The 22,118-nt window shown below is 42.0% G+C and overlaps 1 protein-coding gene across 6 annotated transcripts in view; it reads left to right on the top strand.

The window, feature by feature from the left end:
• LOC115165264 (plexin-B3) overlaps positions 1-22,118 on the top strand; it is a 227,978-nt gene that overhangs the window by 108,697 nt on the left and 97,163 nt on the right. The gene's annotated exons all lie outside the window — the stretch shown is intronic.

Genomic DNA, 22,118 nt, shown 5'->3' with positions numbered 1-22,118 from the left:
TAGGTAGGTTTAACACCTATTACAGGTGATCAGAGAGGATGATGGGACCATTACCTAGGTACCTATGAGTGGCCTCTGAGTTGCTTAACTCAGATTAGGGTTAGCTAGCTGTGCCACTGGTGAAAGGACTTCTGGTCTGTCTGTCTGTCTGTCTGTCTGCCTGCCTGCCTGCCTGTCTGTCTGTCTCTGTCTGTGTCTATGTCTCTCTCTCTGTCTGGCTCTGTCCGTCTCTGTCCGTCTCTGTCTCTCTGTCTGTCTCTTGTCTGTCTCTCTCTCCGTCTTTCTGTCTGTTTATGTCTGTCTGTCGGTCTCTGTCTCTCTGTCTGTCTGTCTAGCTGTCTCTTTGTGAGTGACAGCTGCCTCTGTGCTGGTACAGATTAAATCCAGCTGCTCTCACTGCCTCTAATCCTGAGTGCTTTCAGAACAGACACACACACACACACACACACACACACACACACACACACACACACACACACACACACACACACACACAAACAAAAACACAGTGACCTCTCAGAAGCCCACTCCCCCATCTATATTGGGGTCACCGGCCCCATGTTTCTATAAAACAGACTAATATTGAATGTTAGATCCATGGACAGTGTTGTTTATCCTGGTCCAGTGTTGTTTATCCTGGTCTAGTGTTGTATATCCTGGTCCAGTGTTGTATATCCTGGTCCAGTGTTGTATATCCTGGTCCAGTGTTGTATATCCTGGTCCAGTGTTGTATATCCTGGTCCAGTGTTGTATATCCTGGTCCAGTGTTGTATATCCTGGTCCAGTGTTTTATATCCTGCGCCAGTGTTGTATATCCTGGTCCAGTGTTGTATATCCTGGTCCAGTGTTGTATATCCTGGTCCAGTGTTGTATATCCTGGTCCGGTGTTGTATATCCTGGTCCGGTGTTTTATATCCTGGTCCAGTGTTGTATATCCTGGTCCAGCTGTCAGAGTGATGGCCAGTGTTGTATATCCTGGTCCAGTGTTGTATATCCTGGTCCAGTGTTGTATATCCTGGTCCAGTGTTTTATATCCTGCGCCAGTGTTGTATATCCTGGTCCAGTGTTGTATATCCTGGTCCAGTGTTGTATATCCTGGTCCAGTGTTGTATATCCTGGTCCAGTGTTGTATATCCTGGTCCAGTGTTGTATATCCTGGTCCAGTGTTTTATATCCTGGTCCAGTGTTGTATATCCTGGTCCAGCTGTCAGAGTGATGGCCAGTGTTGTATATCCTGGTCCAGTGTTGTATATCCTGGTCCAGCTGTCAGAGTGATGGGCAGTGTTGTATATCCTGGTCCAGTGTTGTATATCCTGGTCCAGTGTTGTATATCCTGGTCCAGTGTTGTATATCCTGGTCCAGTGTTGTATATCCTGGTCCAGCTGTCAGAGTGATGAACAGGGTGAATAAATCCAGTTTAATCCTGCATCTGTCTGAGTTTCCCTGACCCACATCTTGTCCCCTGTCCTGTTTACTGTTTTACTGTCCACTGGACACATACTGTCCCCTGTCCTGTTTACTGTTTTACTGTCCACTGGACACATACTGTCCCCTGTCCTGTTTACTGTTTTACTGTCCACTGGACACATACTGTCCCCTGGCCTGTTTACTGTTTTACTGTCCACTGGACACATACTGTCCCCTGTCCTGTTTACTGTTTTACTGTCCACTGGACACATACTGTCCCCTGTCCTGTTTACTGTTTTACTGTCCACTGGACACATACTGTCCCCTGTCCTGTTTACTGTTTTACTGTCCACTGGACACATACTGTCCCCTGTCCTGTTTACTGTTTTACTGTCCACTGGACACATACTGTCCCCTGTCCTGTCTACTGTTTTACTGTCCACTGGACACATACTGTCCCCTGTCCTGTCTACTGTTTTACTGTCCACTGGACACATCCTGTCCCCTGTCCTGTCCACTGGACACATCCTGTCCTGTTTACTGTCCACTGGACACATCCTGTCCCCTGTCCTGTTTACTGTTTTACTGTCCACTGGACACATACTGTCCCCTGTCCTGTCCACTGGACACATCCTGTCCCCTGCTGTTCTATGCTACAGACTGACTAGTAAACACTGTCCATGTCTTTATAGTACAGACCACCCTGTTCCACTGGTCACTAACCATCACTGACAACGTTTTTCACTGTCCCAACCAAGAACACTTTCCCTGAGGGTTTTAGGTGTTCAGAACGGTTTCACTTCGGTGTTCAATGTATGTTTTTAACATTTCAACAACAAAAAAATATATATATATACAACAAGGAGGAAGACTACAGTTTTACATGGTAACGATTAAAACTGATAGAAATAAAACTAATCTCTGCCTTTTTCCTGTCCAAATCTTGTCTACCTTAAATTAGTCATTTTGGAAGATTTTTACTTGTAAAGGCCTTTGTTGAAAATAAAAAGAGAACCATCTTATTACGTGCGGACAGCTGATCCGAAACAACATCCTGATCCACTGACTGACCAGTGGTGTTCTCTCTGCATGTGCATCTTTCCCTTTCACAATGATTGGATACGTATCCAGATACACGAGCTTCAATACAACACAGGAAAACCGGTTCGTTTAGAGAATGAATCGCTGCATTTCGGTTCGATGCAATACTATGCTCTGACGTTTTGTTGCATAAACAAATTAAATGTCCCGTTTTAAATTCACATCTGCTGCTGATGGAGCTCATGAGCTGAGCGTGTGTGTGTGTGTGTGTGTGTGTGTGTGTGTGTGTGTGTGTGTGTGTGTGTGTGTGTGTGTGTGTGTGTGTGTGTGTGTGTGTGTGTGTGTGTGTGTGTGTGTGTGTGTGTGTGTGTGTGTGTGTGTGACATACAATGCCTTCAGAAAGTATTCATACCCTTTGACTTTTTCCACATTTTATTGTTACAGCTGGAATTTAAAACGGATTACATTGAGATGTTACACTGGCCTACGTAGGGATGAATATTTACTACGTAGGGATGAATACTTACTGACTGAAGACATAAGCTTTTCATTTTTTATTAGTAAACATTTCTGAAAAACATAATTCCGCTGTGTCATTAGGGAATTATGTTTTTAGAAACTTTAACTAATAAAAAATGAAAAGCTTATGTCTTCAGTCAGTAAGTATTTAACCCCTTTGTTATGACAAGTGTGTTCAGGAGTAAAAATGTGCTTAACAAGTCACATAATAAGTTGCATGGACTCTGTGTGTTCAATAATAGTGTTTAACATGATTTTTAAATGACTACCTCATCTCTGTATCCCACACATACAATTATCTGGAAGGTCCCTCAGTCGAAGCAGTGAATTTCAAACACAGATTCAACCACAAAGACCAGGGAGGTTTTCCAATGCCTCGCAAAGAAGGGCACCTATTGGTAGATGGGTAAAAATAAAAACAGCAGACATTTAATATCTTTGAGCATGGTGAAGTTATTAATTACACTTTGGATGATGGTATCAATACACCCACTCACTACAAAGATACAGGCGTCCTACCTAACTCAGTTGCCAGAGAGGAAGGAAACTGCTCAGTTTAATGGCTGTGATGGGAGAAAACTGATGATGGATCAACAACATTGTAGTTACTCCACAATACTAACCTACATGACAGAGTGAAAAGACGAAAGCCTGTACAGAATAAAAATATTCCAAAACATGAATCCTATTTGCAATAAGGTACTAAAGTCAAACTGCAACAAATGTTGCTAAGAAATTAAGTTTATGTCCTGAATACAAAGCGTTATGTTTGGGGCAAATACAACACATCACTGAGTACCACTCTTCATATTTTCAAGCATGTTGGTGGCTGCATCATGTTATGGGTATGCTTGTCATCTACAAGGACTAGGGAGTTTTTTAAAGATACAAATTAACAGAATAGAGCTAAGCACAGGCAAAATCCTAGAGGAAAACCTGGTTCAGTCTGCTTTCCAACAGACACTGGGAGACAAATCCACCTTTCAGCAGGACAATAACCTAAAACACAAGGCCAAATCTACACTGGGGTTGCTTACCAAGAAGACATGGAATGTTCCTCAGTGCCTTAGTTACAGTATTGACTTAAATCGGCTTGAAAAGCTATGGCAAGACTTGTAAATGGCTTTCTAGCGATGATCAACAACCAACTTTGCAGAGTTGAATAATACCCCCAAAATAATAATATGTAAATATTGTAAGAACCGGATGTGGAAAGCTCTTACCCAGAAGGCCTCACAGCTGTAATCCCTCTTAGAGACTTACTCAGAAGGACTCACAGCTGTAATCCCTCTTAGAGACTTACTCAGAAGGACTCACAGCTGTAATCCCTCTTAGAGACTTACTCAGAAGGACTCACAGCTGTAATCCCTCTTAGAGACTTACCCAGAAGGACTCACAGCTGTAATCACTCTTAGAGACTTACTCAGAAGGACTCACAGCTGTAATCCCTCTTAGAGACTTACTCAGAAGGACTCACAGCTGTAATCCCTCTTAGAGACTTACCCAGAAGGACTCACAGCTGTAATCCCTCTTAGAGACTTACTCAGAAGGACTCACAGCTGTAATCCCTCTTAGAGATTTACTCAGAAGGACTCACAGCTGTAATCCCTCTTAGAGACTTACTCAGAAGGACTCACAGCTGTAATCCCTCTTAGAGACTTACCCAGAAGGACTCACAGCTGTAATCCCTCTTAGAGACTTACCCAGAAGGACTCACAGCTGTAATCCCTCTTAGAGACTTACTCAGAGGGACTCACAGCTGTAATCCCTCTTAGAGACTTACCCAGAAGGACTCACAGCTGTAATCACTCTTAGAGACTTACCCAGAAAGCCTCACAGCTGTAATCCCTCTTAGAGACTTACTCAGAAGGACTCACAGCTGTAATCACTCTTAGAGACTTACCCAGAAGGCCTCACAGCTGTAATCCCTCTTAGAGACTTACCCAGAAAGCCTTACAGCTGTAATCCCTCTTAGAGACTTACTCAGAAAGCCTCACAGCTGTAATCCCTCTTAGAGACTTACCCAGAAAGCCTCACAGCTGTAATCCCTCTGAGAGACTTACCCAGAAAGCCTCACAGCTGTAATCGCTCTTAGAGACTTACCCAGAAAGCCTCACAGCTGTAATCCCTCTTAGAGACTTACTCAGAAAGCCTCACAGCTGTAATCCCTCTTAGAGACTTACTCAGAAAGCCTCACAGCTGTAATCCCTTTTAGAGACTTACCCAGAAAGCCTCACAGCTGTAATCCCTCTTAGAGACTTACCCAGAAAGCCTCACAGCTGTAATCCCTCTTAGAGACTTACTCAGAAGGACTCACAGCTGTAATCCCTCTTAGAGACTTACTCAGAAGGACTCACAGCTGTAATCCCTCTTAGAGACTTACCCAGAAGGACTCACAGCTGTAATCACTCTTAGAGACTTACTCAGAAGGACTCACAGCTGTAATCCCTCTTAGAGACTTACTCAGAAGGACTCACAGCTGTAATCCCTCTTAGAGACTTACCCAGAAGGACTCACAGCTGTAATCCCTCTTAGAGACTTACTCAGAAGGACTCACAGCTGTAATCCCTCTTAGAGATTTACTCAGAAGGACTCACAGCTGTAATCCCTCTTAGAGACTTACTCAGAAGGACTCACAGCTGTAATCCCTCTTAGAGACTTACCCAGAAGGACTCACAGCTGTAATCCCTCTTAGAGACTTACCCAGAAGGACTCACAGCTGTAATCCCTCTTAGAGACTTACTCAGAGGGACTCACAGCTGTAATCCCTCTTAGAGACTTACCCAGAAGGACTCACAGCTGTAATCACTCTTAGAGACTTACCCAGAAAGCCTCACAGCTGTAATCCCTCTTAGAGACTTACTCAGAAGGACTCACAGCTGTAATCACTCTTAGAGACTTACCCAGAAGGCCTCACAGCTGTAATCCCTCTTAGAGACTTACCCAGAAAGCCTTACAGCTGTAATCCCTCTTAGAGACTTACTCAGAAAGCCTCACAGCTGTAATCTCTCTTAGAGACTTACCCAGAAAGCCTCACAGCTGTAATCCCTCTGAGAGACTTACCCAGAAAGCCTCACAGCTGTAATCGCTCTTAGAGACTTACCCAGAAAGCCTCACAGCTGTAATCCCTCTTAGAGACTTACTCAGAAAGCCTCACAGCTGTAATCCCTCTTAGAGACTTACTCAGAAAGCCTCACAGCTGTAATCCCTTTTAGAGACTTACCCAGAAAGCCTCACAGCTGTAATCCCTCTTAGAGACTTACCCAGAAAGCCTCACAGCTGTAATCCCTCTTAGAGACTTACTCAGAAAGCCTCACAGCTGTAATCCCTCTTAGAGACTTACCCAGAAAGCCTCACAGCTGTAATCCCTCTTAGAGACTTACCCAGAAAGCCTCACAGCTGTAATCCCTCTTAGAGACTTACCCAGAAAGCCTCACAGCTGTAATCGCTCTTAGAGACTTACCCAGAAAGCCTCACAGCTGTAATCCCTCTTAGAGACTTACTCAGAAAGCCTCACAGCTGTAATCCCTCTTAGAGACTTACTCAGAAAGCCTCACAGCTGTAATCCCTCTTAGAGACTTACCCAGAAAGCCTCACAGCTGTAATCGCTCTTAGAGACTTACCCAGAAAGCCTCACAGCTGTAATCCCTCTTAGGGACTTACTCAGAAAGCCTCACAGCTGTAATCACTCTTAGAGACTTACCCAGAAGGACTCACAGCTGTAATCCCTCTTAGAGACTTACCCAGAAAGCCTCACAGCTGTAATCACTCTTAGAGACTTACCCAGAAAGCCTCACAGCTGTAATCACTCTTAGAGACTTACCCAGAAAGCCTCACAGCTGTAATCCCTCTTAGAGACTTACTCAGAAAGCCTCACAGCTGTAATCCCTCTTAGAGACTTACTCAGAAGGACTCACAGCTGTAATCACTATTAGAGACTTACTCAGAAGGACTCACAGCTGTAATCCCTCTTAGAGACTTACCCAGAAGGCCTCACAGCTGTAATCACTCTTAGAGACTTACTCAGAAGGACTCACAGCTGTAATCACTCTTAGAGACTTACCCAGAAGGACTCACAGCTGTAATCCCTCTTAGAGACTTACCCAGAAGGACTCACAGCTGTAATCACTCTTAGAGACTTACCCAGAAGGCCTCACAGCTGTAATCACTCTTAGAGACTTACTCAGAAGGACTCACAGCTGTAATCCCTCTTAGAGACTTACTCAGAAGGACTCACAGCTGTAATCCCTCTTAGAGACTTACCCAGAAGGACTCACAGCTGTAATCACTCTTAGAGACTTACCCAGAAGGCCTCACAGCTGTAATCACTCTTAGAGACTTACTCAGAAGGACTCACAGCTGTAATCCCTCTTAGAGACTTACTCAGAAGGACTCACAGCTGTAATCACTCTTAGAGACTTACTCAGAAGGACTCACAGCTGTAATCGCTGACAAAGGTGATGCTAACATGTATTGACTCAGAGGTGTGAATACTCATGTAAATTAGATATTTCTGTATTTCATTTTCAATAAATTTGCTAACATTTCTAAAAACATTTTGTTAATTTTGTCATTATGGGGTATTGTGATGCCACTATGGGGTATTGTGATGTTACTATGGGGTTTTGTGATGTCACTATGGGGTATTGTGATGTCATTATGGGGTGTAGAAAAGGGGTTCTGAAATCACCATCACCCACTAACTAACTTGTCATCTTTGCAGATGAAGTGTTTGAGCTAGTAATGCATCAATATTTATAGTTTACAAATTAGCTATGATTTAGCCAATGAATATATATATATAGCACAATTTTGGATTTCACAACTATCTCAAAATCAAATGATTTTGACACTTTTGGAAGTTGTTATGGATTGATCTTCTCATGCATCCAACAAGTTTATAGAGTCACAATCTTGATGTAATCATTGCGTGCTAGGAATATGGGACCAAATACTGAACTTTCGACTACTTTACTGTCCCAATATTTATGTTCCCTAAAATGGGGGGGACTATGTACAAAAAATGCTTTAATTTCTAAATGGTTCACCAGATATGGATGAAAATACCCTCAAATTAAAGCTGACAGTCTGCACTTCAACCTCATAGTAATTTTACAGAGCCAAAACAACAGAAAATGTGTCACTGTCCCAATACTTTTGTAGCTCACCATATAACTGGACATATAACTGGAGCTCGACATATAACTGGAGCTCACCATATAACTGGAGCTCACCATATAACTGGACATATAACTGGAGCTCACCATATAACTGGAGCTCACCATATAACTGGAGCTCACCATATAACTGGAGCTCACCATATAACTGGAGCTCACCATATAACTGGACATATAACTAGAGCTCACCATATAACTGGACATATAACTGGAGCTCACCATATAACTAGAGCTCACCATATAACTGGACATATAACTGGAGCTCACCATATAACTGGAGCTCACCATATAACTGGAGCTCACCATATAACTGGACATATAACTGGCGCTCACCATATAACTGGAGCTCACCATATAACTAGAGCTCACCATATAACTGGAGCTCACCATATAACTGGACATATAACTAGAGCTCACCATATAACTAGAGCTCACCATATAACTGGACGTATAACTAGAGCTCACCATATAACTGGACATATAACTAGAGCTCACCATATAACTAGAGCTCACCATATAACTGGAGCTCACCATATAACTGGACATATAACTAGAGCTCACCATATAACTGGAGCTCACCATATAACTGGACATATAACTGGAGCTCACCATATAACTGGAGCACACCATATAACTAGAGCTCACCATATAACTGGAGCTCACCAAATAACTGGACATATAACTAGAGCTCACCATATAACTGGAGCTCACCATATAACTGGAGCTCACCATATAACTGGAGCTCACCATATAACTAGAGCTCACCATATAACTGGAGCTCACCATATAACTGGAGCTCACCATATAACTGGACATATAACTGGAGCTCACCATATAACTGGAGCACACCATATAACTGGAGCTCACCATATAACTGGACATATAACTGGAGCTCACCATATAACTGGACATATAACTGGAGCTCACCATATAACTGGAGCTCACCATATAACTGGACATATAACTGGAGCTCACCATATATCTGGAGCTCACCATATAACTGGACATATATCTAGAGCTCACCATATAACTGCAGCTCACCATATAACTGGAGCTCACCATATAACTGGACATATAACTGGAGCTCACCATATAACTGGACATATAACTGGAGCTCACCATATAACTGGAGCCCACCATATAACTGGACATATAACTAGAGCTCACCATATAACTGGACATATAACTGGAGATCACCATATAACTGGAGCTCACCATATAACTGGACATATAACTAGAGCTCACCATATAACTGCAGTTCACCATATATCTAGAGCTCACCATATAACTGCAGCTCACCATATAACTGGAGCTCACCATATAACTGGACATATAACTGGAGCTCACCATATAACTGGACATATAACTGGAGCTCACCATATAACTGGAGCTCACCATATAACTGGACATATAACTAGAGCTCACCATATAACTGCAGCTCACCATATAACTGGAGCTCACCATATAACTGGACATATAACTGGAGCTCACCATATAACTGGACATATAACTAGAGCTCACCATATAACTGGACATATAACTAGAGCTCACCATATAACTAGAGCTCACCATATAACTGGAGCTCACCATATAACTGGACATATAACTAGAGCTCACCATATAACTGGAGCTCACCATATAACTGGACATATAACTGGAGCTCACCATATAACTGGAGCTCACCATATAACTGGAGCTCACCATATAACTGGAGCTCACCATATAACTAGAGCTCACCATATAACTGGAGCTCACCATATAACTGGAGCTCACCATATAACTGGACATATAACTAGAGCTCACCATATAACTGGAGCTCACCATATAACTGGACATATAACTGGAGCTCACCATATAACTGGAGCTCACCATATAACTGGAGCTCACCATATAACTGGAGCTCACCATATAACTGGAGCTCACCATATAACTGGACATATAACTAGAGCTCACCATATAACTGGAGCTCCCCATATAACTAGAGCTCACCATATAACTGGAGCTCACCATATAACTGGACATATAACTGGAGCTCACCATATAACTGGAGCTCACCATATAACTGGACATATAACTGGAGCTCACCATATAACTGGAGCTCACCATATAACTGGAGCTCACCATATAACTGGAGCTCACCATATAACTAGAGCTCACCATATAACTGGAGCTCACCATATAACTGGAGCTCACCATATAACTGGACATATAACTGGAGCTCACCATATAACTGGACATATAACTGGAGCTCACCATATAACTGGAGCTCACCATATAACTAGAGCTCACCATATATCTGGAGCTCACCATATAACTGGACATATAATTGGAGCTCACCATATAACTAGACATATAACTGGAGCTCACCATATAACTGGAGCTCACCATATAACTGGACATGTAACTGGAGCTCACCATATATCTGGAGCTCACCATATAACTGGACATATATCTAGAGCTCACCATATAACTGCAGCTCACCATATAACTGGAGCTCACCATATAACTGGACATATAACTGGAGCTCACCATATAACTGGACATATAACTAGAGCTCACCATATAACTGGAGCTCACCATATAACTGGACATATAACTAGAGCTCACCATATAACTGGACATATAACTGGAGCTCACCATATAACTGGAGCTCACCATATAACTGGACATATAACTAGAGCTCACCATATAACTGCAGCTCACCATATATCTAGAGCTCACCATATACCTGCAGCTCACCATATACCTGGAGCTCACCATAGAACTGGACATATAACTAGAGCTCACCATATAACTGCAGCTCACCATATAACTGGAGCTCACCATATAACTGGACATATAACTGGAGCTCACCATATAGCTGGACATATAACTAGAGCTCACCATATAACTGGACATATAACTAGAGCTCACCATATAACTGGAGCTCACCATATAACTGGACATATAACTGGAGCTCACCATATAACTGGAGCTCACCATATAACTGGAGCTCACCATATAACTGGAGCTCACCATATAACTGGAGCTCACCATATAACTGGACATATAACTAGAGCTCACCATATAACTGGAGCTCACCATATAACTGGACATATAACTGGAGCTCACCATATAACTGGAGCTCACCATATAACTGGAGCTCACCATATAACTGGAGCTCACCATATAACTGGACATATAACTGGAGCTCACCATATAACTGGAGCTCCCCATATAACTAGAGCTCACCATATAACTGGAGCTCACCATATAACTGGACATATAACTGGAGCTCACCATATAACTGGAGCTCACCATATAACTGGACATATAACTGGAGCTCACCATATAACTGGAGCTCACCATATAACTAGAGCTCACCATATAACTAAAGCTCACCATATAACTGGACATATAACTGGAGCTCACCATATAACTGGAGCTCACCATATAACTGGACATATAACTAGAGCTCACCATATAACTGGAACTCACCATATAACTGGACATATAACTAGAGCTCACCATATAACTGGAACTCACCATATAACTGGACATATAACTAGAGCTCACCATATAACTGCAGCTCACCATATAACTGGAGTTCACCATATAACTGGAGTTCACCATATAACTGGACATATAACTGGAGCTCACCATATAACTGGACATATAACTGGAGCTCACCATATAACTGGACATATAACTAGAGCTCACCATATAACTAGAGTTCACCATATAACTAGAGCTCACCATATAACTGGACATATAACTAGAGCTCACCATATAACTGGACATATAACTAGAGCTCACCATATAACTGGACATATAACTGGAGCTCACCATATAACTGGAGCTCACCATATAACTGGAGCTCACCATATAACTAGAGCTCACCATATAACTGGACATATAACTGGAGCTCACCATATAACTAGAGCTCACCATATAACTGGAGCTCACCATATAACTGGAGCTCACCATATAACTGGACATATAACTGGAGCTCACCATATAACTAGAGCTCACCATATAACTGGAGTTCACCATATAACTGGAGCTCACCATATAACTGGAGCTCACCATATAACTGGACATATAACTGGAGCTCACCATATAACTAGAGCTCACCATATAACTGGAGCTCACCATATAACTGGAGCTCACCATATAACTGGACATATAACTGGAGCTCACCATATAACTAGAGCTCACCATATAACTGGACATATAACTGGAGCTCACCATATAACTAGAGCTCACCATATAACTGGAGCTCACCATATAACTGGAGCTCACCATATAACTGGAGCTCACCATATAACTGGAGCTCACCATATAACTAGAGCTCACCATATAACTGGACATATAACTGGAGCTCACCATATAACTAGAGCTCACCATATAACTGGACCTCACCATATAACTGGAGCTTACCATATAACTGGAGCTCACCATATAACTGGACATATAACTAGAGCTCACCATATAACGAGCTCACCATATAACTAGAGCTCACCATATAACTGGAGCTCACCATATAACTGGACATATAACTAGAGCTCACCATATAACGAGCTCACCATATAACTAGAGCTCACCATATAACTGGAGCTCACCATATAACTGGACATATAACTGGAGCTCACCATATAACTAGAGCTCACCATATAACTGGACATATAACTAGAGCTCACCATATAACTGGACATATAACTGGAGCTCACCATATAACTAGAGCTCACCTTATAACTAGAGCTCACCATATAACTGGCGCTCACCATATAACTGGAGCTCACCATATAACTAGAGCTCACCATATAACTGGAGTTCACCATATAACTGGACATATAACTAGAGCTCACCATATAACTAGAGCTCACCATATAACTGGACATATAACTGGAGCTCACGATATAACTGGACATATAACTGGAGCTCACCATATAACTGGAGCTCACCATATAACTGGACATATAACTGGAGCTCACGATATAACTGGACATATAACTGGAGCTCACCATATAACTAGAGCTCACAATATAACTGGAGCTCACCATATAACTGGACATATAACTGGAGCTCACCATATAACTGGACATATAACTGGAGCTCACCATATAACTAGAGCTCACCATATAACTGGAGCTCACCATATAACTGGACATATAACTAGAGCTCACCATATAACTGGACATATAACTGGAGCTCACCATATAACTGGAGCTCACCATATAACTGGACATATAACTAGAGCTCACCATATAACTGCAGCTCACCATATATCTAGAGCTCACCATATACCTGCAGCTCACCATATACCTGGAGCTCACCATATAACTGGACATATAACTAGAGCTCACCATATAACTGCAGCTCACCATATAACTGGAGCTCACCATATAACTGGACATATAACTGGAGCTCACCATATAGCTGGACATATAACTAGAGCTCACCATATAACTAGAGCTCACCATATAACTGGACATATAACTAGAGCTCACCATATAACTGGACATATAACTGGAGCTCACCATATAACTGGAGCTCACCATATAACTGGAGCTCACCATATAACTGGAGCTCACCATATAACTGGAGCTCACCATATAACTGGACATATAACTGGAGCTCACCATATAACTAGAGCTCACCATATAACTGGAGCTCACCATATAACTGGAGCTCACCATATAACTGCAATGATGACTGAGGCAGTTTAGAACAGGACAAGTCTAAATGGGATTCTTGGGACGTCCCAACTCTTACGTCACCCCATTGAATTTGAAATTTAAAACGGTTAAGGTAAGGTTAAGGGTAGGGGTTAAGGTTAGGGTAGGTAAGGGTTAAGGTTTAGGGTAGGGGTTAAGGTTAGGGTAGGTAAGGGTTAAGGTTAAGGTTTAGGGTAAGGGTAGTCCCAAGGATCCCAGATAGCACTAACCCTTCAGAGGTTCTGCAGGAACACTCCAGGTCACAGGAACAACCGGCCCTGGTTATGTCTAATGCTAGGACCTGTTACATGCCATTAGGTAACCTCTTTATCACATGATCTCACTTTGATAGTATTTAAAGCTCAGCTGTTCGTTGTAGTTGACGGCTACATTCCTGTCTCCCCCTGGTGGCTGTTATGCAGCATTACATCTCTGTCCCATCACACGGCTGGCTAGCTGTATATTTATGACTGTAGTCAGCTGACTATTTATTCATGGCTGTCATATTTGCAACCAGAGTATTTCTGGAGGGCTCCCTGCCTAGTTGGTTTCCCCAAAGGGCTGAGGTTGGTTTGGGGAGGAACCAGTTGGTAGACCTATAGCTGGAGTATTTCTGGTGTCTGGTTGAACTGGTTTCCCTTGAGTGTTCTGATCCAGTTGGTAGACCTATAGCTGGAGTATTTCTGGTGTCTGGTTGAACTGGTTTCCCTTGAGTGTTCTGGTCCTATAGCTGGAGTATTTCTGGTGTCTACTTGAACTGGTTTCCCTTGAGTGTTCTGATCCAGTTGGTAGACCTATAGCTGGAGTATTTCTGGTGTCTGGTTGAACTGGTTTCCCTTGAGTGTTCTGAACCAGTTGATATGGAGATGTCTTGGCCTTAGAAAAGAGTGATTTATTTGACTATGAATGATATTTCTATGTGTCTGACTAGGGGTTCAGGAGGGGTGGAACTACTATAAAACTGCAAGATTAAAAGGTTAAAATATGACAAGTGGAATCTAATCAAGTTTTATTTGTGACATTCATCGTAAACAACAAGTGTGGACTAACAGTGAAATGCTTACTCAATGATAACATGGTTATATACACAGAGTACCAGTACTGAGTCAATGATAACATGGTTATATACACAGAGTACCAGTACTGAGTCAATGATAACATGGCTATATACACAGAGTACCAGTACTGAGTCAATGATAACATGGCTATATACACAGAGTACCAGTACTGAGTCAATGATAACATGGTTATATACACAGAGTACCAGTACTGAGTCAACGATAACATGGTTATATACACAGAGTACCAGTACTGAGTCAATGATAACATGGCTATATACACAGAGTACCAGTACTGAGTCAATGATAACATGGTTATATACACAGAGTACCAGTACTGAGTCAATGATAACATGGCTATATACACAGAGTACCAGTACTGAGTCAATGATAACATGGCTATATACACAGAGTACCAGTACTGAGTCAATGATAACATGGTTATATACACAGAGTACCAGTACTGAGTCAACGATAACATGGTTATATACACAGAGTACCAGTACTGAGTCAATGGTAACATGGCTATATACTCAGAATACCAGTACTGAGTCGATGTGCAGGGGTACGAGGTAATTGAGGTAGACATGTACATATAGGTAAAGGATAGATAATAGACAGTAACAGCAGTATGCTGTAGGTAGGGGTAAAGGATAGATAATAGACAGTAACAGCAGTAGGTAGGGGTAAAGGATAGATAATAGACAGTAACAGCAGTATACTGTAGGTGGGGTAAAGGATAGATAATAGACAGTAACAGCAGTATACTGTAGGTAGGGGTAAAGGATAGATAATAGACAGTAACAGCAGTATACTGTAGGTAGGGGTAAAGGATAGATAATAGACAGTAACAGCAGTATATTGTAGGTAGGGGTAAAGGATAGATAATAGACAGTAACAGCAGTATACTGTAGGTAGGGGTAAAGGATATATAATAGACAGTATACTGTAGGTAGGGGTAAATGATAGGTAATAGACAGTAACAGCAGTATACTGTAGGTAGGGGTAAAGGATAGATAATAGACAGTAACAGCAGTATACTGTAGGTAGGGGTAAAGGATAGATAATAGACAGTAACAGCAGTATACTGTAGGTAGGGGTAAAGGATAGATTATAGACAGTAACAGCAGTATACTGTAGGTAGGGGTAAAGGATAGATAATAGACAGTAACAGCAGTATACTGTAGGTAGGGGTAAAGGATAGATAATAGACAGTAACAGCAGTATACTGTAGGTAGGGGTAAAGGATAGATTATAGACAGTAACAGCAGTATACTGTTGGTAGGGGTAAAGGATAGATTATAGACAGTAACAGCAGTATACTGTAGGTAGGGGTAAAGGATAGATAATAGACAGTAACAGCAGTATACTGTACGTAGGGGTAAAGGATAGATAATAGACAGTAGCAGCAGTATACTGTAGGTAGTGGTAAAGGATAGATTATAGACAGTAACAGCAGTATACTGTAGGTAGGGGTGAAGGATAGATAATAGACAGTAACAGCAGTATACTGTAGGTAGGGGTGAAGGATAGATAATAGACAGTAACAGCAGTATACTGTAGGTAGGGGTAAAGGATAGATTATAGACAGTAACAGCAGTATACTGTAGGTAGGGGTGAAGGATAGATAATAGACAGTAACAGCAGTATACTGTAGGTAGGGGTAAAGGATAGATAATAGACAGTAACAGCAGTATACTGTAGGTAGGGGTAAGGATAGATAATAGACAGTAACAGCAGTATACTGTAGGTAGGGGTAAAGGATAGATAATAGACAGTAACAGCAGTATACTGTAGGTAGGGGTAAAGGATAGATAATAGACAGTAACAGCAGTATACTGTAGGTGGTAGATATAGACAGTAACAGCAGTATACTGTAGGTAGGGGTGAAAGGATAGATAATAGACAGTAACAGCAGTATACTGTAGGTAGGGGTAAAGGATAGATATAGACAGTAACAGCAGTATACTGTAGGTAGGGTAAGGATAGATAATAGACAGTAACAGCAGTATACTAGGTAGGGGTAAAGGATAGATAATAGACAGTAACAGCAGTATACTGTAGGTAGGGGTAAAGGATAGATAATAGACAGTAACAGCAGTATACTGTAGGTAGGGGTAAAGGATAGATAATAGACAGTAACAGCAGTATACTGTAGGTAGGGGTAAAGGATAGATAATAGACAGTAACAGCAGTATACTGTAGGTAGGGGTAAAGGATAGATAATAGACAGTAACAGCAGTATACTGTAGGTAGGGGTAAAGGATAGATAATAGACAGTAACAGCAGTATACTGTAGGTAGGGGTAAAGGATAGATAATAGACAGTAACAGCAGTATACTGTAGGTAGGGGTAAAGGATAGATAATAGACAGTAACAGCAGTATACTGTAGGTAGGGGTAAAGGATAGATAATAGACAGTAACAGCAGTATACTGTAGGTTAGGGGTAAAGATAGATAATAGACAGTAACAGCATTATACTGTAGGTAGGGGGTAAAAGGATAGATAATAGACAGTAAACAGCAGTATACTGTAGGTAGGGGTAAAGGATAGATAATAGACAGTAACAGCAGTATACTGTAGGTAGGGGTAAAGGATAGATAATAGACAGTAACAGCAGTATACTGTAGGTAGGGGTAAAGGATAGATAATAGACAGTAAACAGCAGTATACTGTAGGTAGGGGTAAAGGATAGATAATAGACAGTAACAGCAGTATACTGTAGGTAGGGGTAAAGGATAGATAATAGACCAGTAACCAGCAGTATACTGTAGGTAGGGGTAAAGGATAGATAATAGACAGTAACAGCAGTATACTGTAGGTAGGGGTAAAGGACTAGATAATAGACAGTAACAGCAGTATACTGTAGGTAGGGGTTAAAGGATAGATAATAGACAGTAACAGCAGTATACTGTAGGTAGGGGTAAAGGATAGATAATAGACAGTAACAGCAGTATACTGTAGGTAGGGGTAAAGGATGTAGGTATGGGTAAAGGATAGAGTATAGACAGTAACACAGTAGACTGTAGGTAGGGGTAAAGTAAGATAATAATATCCCGTATACTGTAGGTAGGGGTAAAGGATAGATAATAGACAGTAACAGCAGTATACTGTAGGTAGGGGTAAGATAATATAGACAGTAACAGCAGTATACTGTAGGTAGGGTAAAGGATAGATAATAGACAGTACTAGCGGAGTAAATTACTGTAGGTATGGTAGGAAGATAATAGACAGTAACAGCAGTATACTGTAGGTAGGGGTAATAGATAATAGACAGTAACAGCAGTATACTGTAGGTAGGGGTAAAGGATAGATAATAGACAGTAACAGCAGTATACTGTAGGTAGGGGTAAAGGATAGATTATAGACAGTAACAGCAGTATACTGTAGGTAGGGGTAAAGGATAGATAATAGACAGTATACTGTAGGTAGGGTAAAGGATAGATAATAGACAGTAACAGCAGTATACTGTAGGTAGGGGTAAAGGATAGATAATAGACAGTAACAGCAGTATACTGTAGGTAGGGGTAAAGGATAGATAATAGACAGTAACAGCAGTATACTGTAGGTAGGGGTAAAGGATAGATAATAGACAGTATACTGTAGGTAGGGGTAAAGGATAGATAATAGACAGTAACAGCAGTATACTGTAGGTAGGGGGATAGATAATAGACAGTAACAGCAGTATACTGTAGGTAGGGGTAAAGGATAGATAATAGACAGTAACAGCAGTATACTGTAGGTAGGGGTAAAGGATAGATAATAGACAGTAACAGCAGTATACTGTAGGTAGGGGTAAAGGATAGATTATAGACAGTATACTGTAGGTAGGGGTAAAGGATAGATAATAGACAGTAACAGCAGTATACTGTAGGTAGGGGGATAGATAATAGACAGTAACAGCAGTATACTGTAGGTAGGGGTAAAGAATAGATAATAGACAGTAACAGCAGTATACTGTAGGTAGGGGTAAAGGATAGATAATAGACAGTAACAGCAGTATACTGTAGGTAGGGGTAAAGGATAGATAATAGACAGTAACAGCAGTATACTGTTGGTAGGGGTAAAGGATAGATAATAGACAGTAACAGCAGTATACTGTAGGTAGGGGGATAGATAATAGACAGTAACAGCAGTATACTGTAGGTAGGGGTAAAGGATAGATAATAGACAGTAACAGCAGTATACTGTAGGTAGGGGTAAAGGATAGATAATAGACAGTAACAGCAGTATACTGTAGGTAGGGGTAAAGGATAGATTATAGACAGTAACAGCAGTATACTGTAGGTAGGGGTAAAGGATAGATAATAGACAGTAGCAGCAGTATACTGTAGGTAGGGGTAAAGGATAGATAATAGACAGTAACAGCAGTATACTGTAGGTAGGGGTAAAGGATAGATAATAGACAGTAACAGCAGTATACTGTAGGTAGGGGTAAAGGATAGATAATAGACAGTAACAGCAGTATACTGTTGGTAGGGGTAAAGGATAGATAATAGACAGTAACAGCAGTATACTGTAGGTAGGGGTAAAGGATAGATAATAGACAGTAACAGCAGTATACTGTAGGTAGGGGTAAAGGATAGATAATAGACAGTAACAGCAGTATACTGTAGGTAGGGGTAAAGGATAGATAATAGACAGTAACAGCAGTATACTGTAGGTAGGGGTAAAGGATAGATAATAGACAGTAACAGCAGTATACTGTAGGTAGGGGTAAAGGATTGATAATAGACAGTAACAGCAGTATACTGTAGGTAGGGTAAAGGATAGATAATAGACAGTAACAGCAGTATACTGTAGGTAGGGGTAAAGGATAGATAATAGACAGTAACAGCAGTATACTGTAGGTAGGGGTAAAGGATAGATAATAGACAGTAACAGCAGTATACTGTAGGTAGGGGTAAAGGATAGATAATAGACAGTAACAGCAGTATACTGTTGGTAGGGGTAAAGGATAGATAATAGACAGTAACAGCAGTATACTGTAGGTAGGGGTAAAGGATAGATAATAGACAGTAACAGCAGTATACTGTAGGTAGGGGTAAAGGATAGATAATAGACAGTAACAGCAGTATACTGTAGGTAGGTGGTAAGGATAGATAATAGACAGTAACAGCAGTATTCTGTAGGTAGGGGTAAAGGATAGATAATAGACAGTAACAGCAGTATCTGTAGGTAGGGGTAAAGGATAGATAATAGACAGTAACAGCAGTATACTGTAGGTAGGGGTAAAGGATAGATAATAGACAGTAACAGCAGTATACTGTAGGTAGGGGTAAGGATAGATAATAGACAGTAACAGCAGTATACTGTAGGTAGGGGTAAAGGATAGATTATAGACAGTAACAGCAGTATACTGTAGGTAGGGGTAAAGGATAGATAATAGACAGTAACAGCAGTATACTGTAGGTAGGGGTAAAGGATAGATAATAGACAGTAACAGCAGCGTATGTGATGGGTCAAAAAAGTTAGTGCTAAAAGGGTCAATGCAGATAGTCCGCGAAGCTATTTGGTTAACTATTTAACAGTCTTATGGCTTGGGGGATAGAAGCTGTTCAGGGTCCTGTTGGTTCCAGACTTGGTGCATCGGGACCTCTTTCCATGCGGTAGCAGAGAACAATCGATGACTTGTGTGGGTGGAGTCTGATGTTTTTTTTAGGTACTTCTTATGACACCGCCTGGTATAGAGGTCCTGGATGTCAGGGAGCTCGGCCCCAGTGATGTACTGGGCTGTCTACACCGCCTGGTATAGAGGTCCTGGATGTCAGGGAGCTCGGCCCCAGTGATGTACTGGGCTGTCTACACCGCCTGGTATAGAGGTCCTGGATGTCAGGAAGCTTGGCCCCAGTGATGTACTGGGCCGTACACACTACCTTCTGTAGTGCCTTGTGGTCAGATGCCGAGCAGTTGCCATACCAGGCGGTGAGACAGCAGGTCAAGATGCTCTCAATGGTGCAGCTGTAGAACGTTTTGAGGACCTGAGGGCCCCATGCCGGATCTCCTGAGGAGGAAGAGGCGTTGTCGTAGGCTCTTTACGTCTGTATTGGTGTGTGTTGGACCATGATAATTCCTTAGTGATGTGGACACAGAGGAACTCGAAGCTGTCGACCCAGCTCCACTACGGCTCGTCGATGTGGATGGGGACGTGCTCGTGTAGTCCACGATCAGCTCCTTTGTCTTACTCACGTTGAGGGGAGAGGTTGTTGTCCTGGCACCACACTGTCAGGTCTCTGACCTCCTCCCTATTGGCTGTCTCATCGTTGTCGGTGATCAGGCCTACCACCGTCGTATAGTCGGCAAACTTCATGATGGTGTTGGAGTCGTGAGCAGCCACACCAGTCGTGGGTGAACAGGGAGTACAGGAGGGGACTAAGCACACACCCCTGAGGGGCCCCCGTGTTGAGGTCAACGTGGCCAACATGGCCCGTCAGGAAGTCCAGGATCCAGTTGCAGAGGGAGGTGTTTAGTCCCAGGGTCCTTAGCTTAGTGATGAGCTTTGAGGGCACTATGGTGTTGAACGCTGAGCTGTAGTCAATGAATAGCATTCTCACATAGGTGTTCATTTTGTCCAGGTGGGAAAGGGCAGTGTGGAGAGGAATAGAGATTGCATCATCTGTGGATCTGTTGGGGTGTTTTGCAAATCGGAGTGGGTCCAGGGAGTCTGGGATGATGGTGTGGATGTGAGCCATGACCAGCCTTTCAAAGCATTTCATGACTACAGACGTGGATGCTGTGGGGCGATAGTCATTTAGGCAGGTTACCTTGGTGTTCTTGGGTACATGGACTATGGTGGTCTGTTTGAAACATGTAGGTATTACAGACTGGGTCAGGGAGAGGTCAGTGAAGAGACTTGTCAGCTGGTCAGCGTACGCTCTGAGTACGGCTCCTGGTAATCCATCTGGCCCTGCAGCCTTGTGAATGTTACTCTGTTTTTAAAGGTCTTACTCACATCAATTAACTGATTATCTAAATAAATAATGTCTGCAGAACACTGTTATACTGCATAACAAGTAGGCTGAAAACAGTGTTATACTGCATGACAAGTAGGCTGAAAACACTGTTATACTGCATAACAAGTAGGCTGAAAACACTGTTATACTGCATAACAAGTAGGCTGAAAACACTGTTATACTGCATAACAAGTAGGCTGAAAACACTGTTATACTGCATGACAAGTAGGCTGAAAACACTGTTATACTGCATAACAAGTAGGCTG

This window comes from Salmo trutta, chromosome 28 (genome assembly GCF_901001165.1).
Source record: "Salmo trutta chromosome 28, fSalTru1.1, whole genome shotgun sequence".
Classification (NCBI taxonomy): domain Eukaryota; kingdom Metazoa; phylum Chordata; class Actinopteri; order Salmoniformes; family Salmonidae; genus Salmo; species Salmo trutta.
This window is presented reverse-complemented; position numbering and strand designations above follow the sequence as displayed.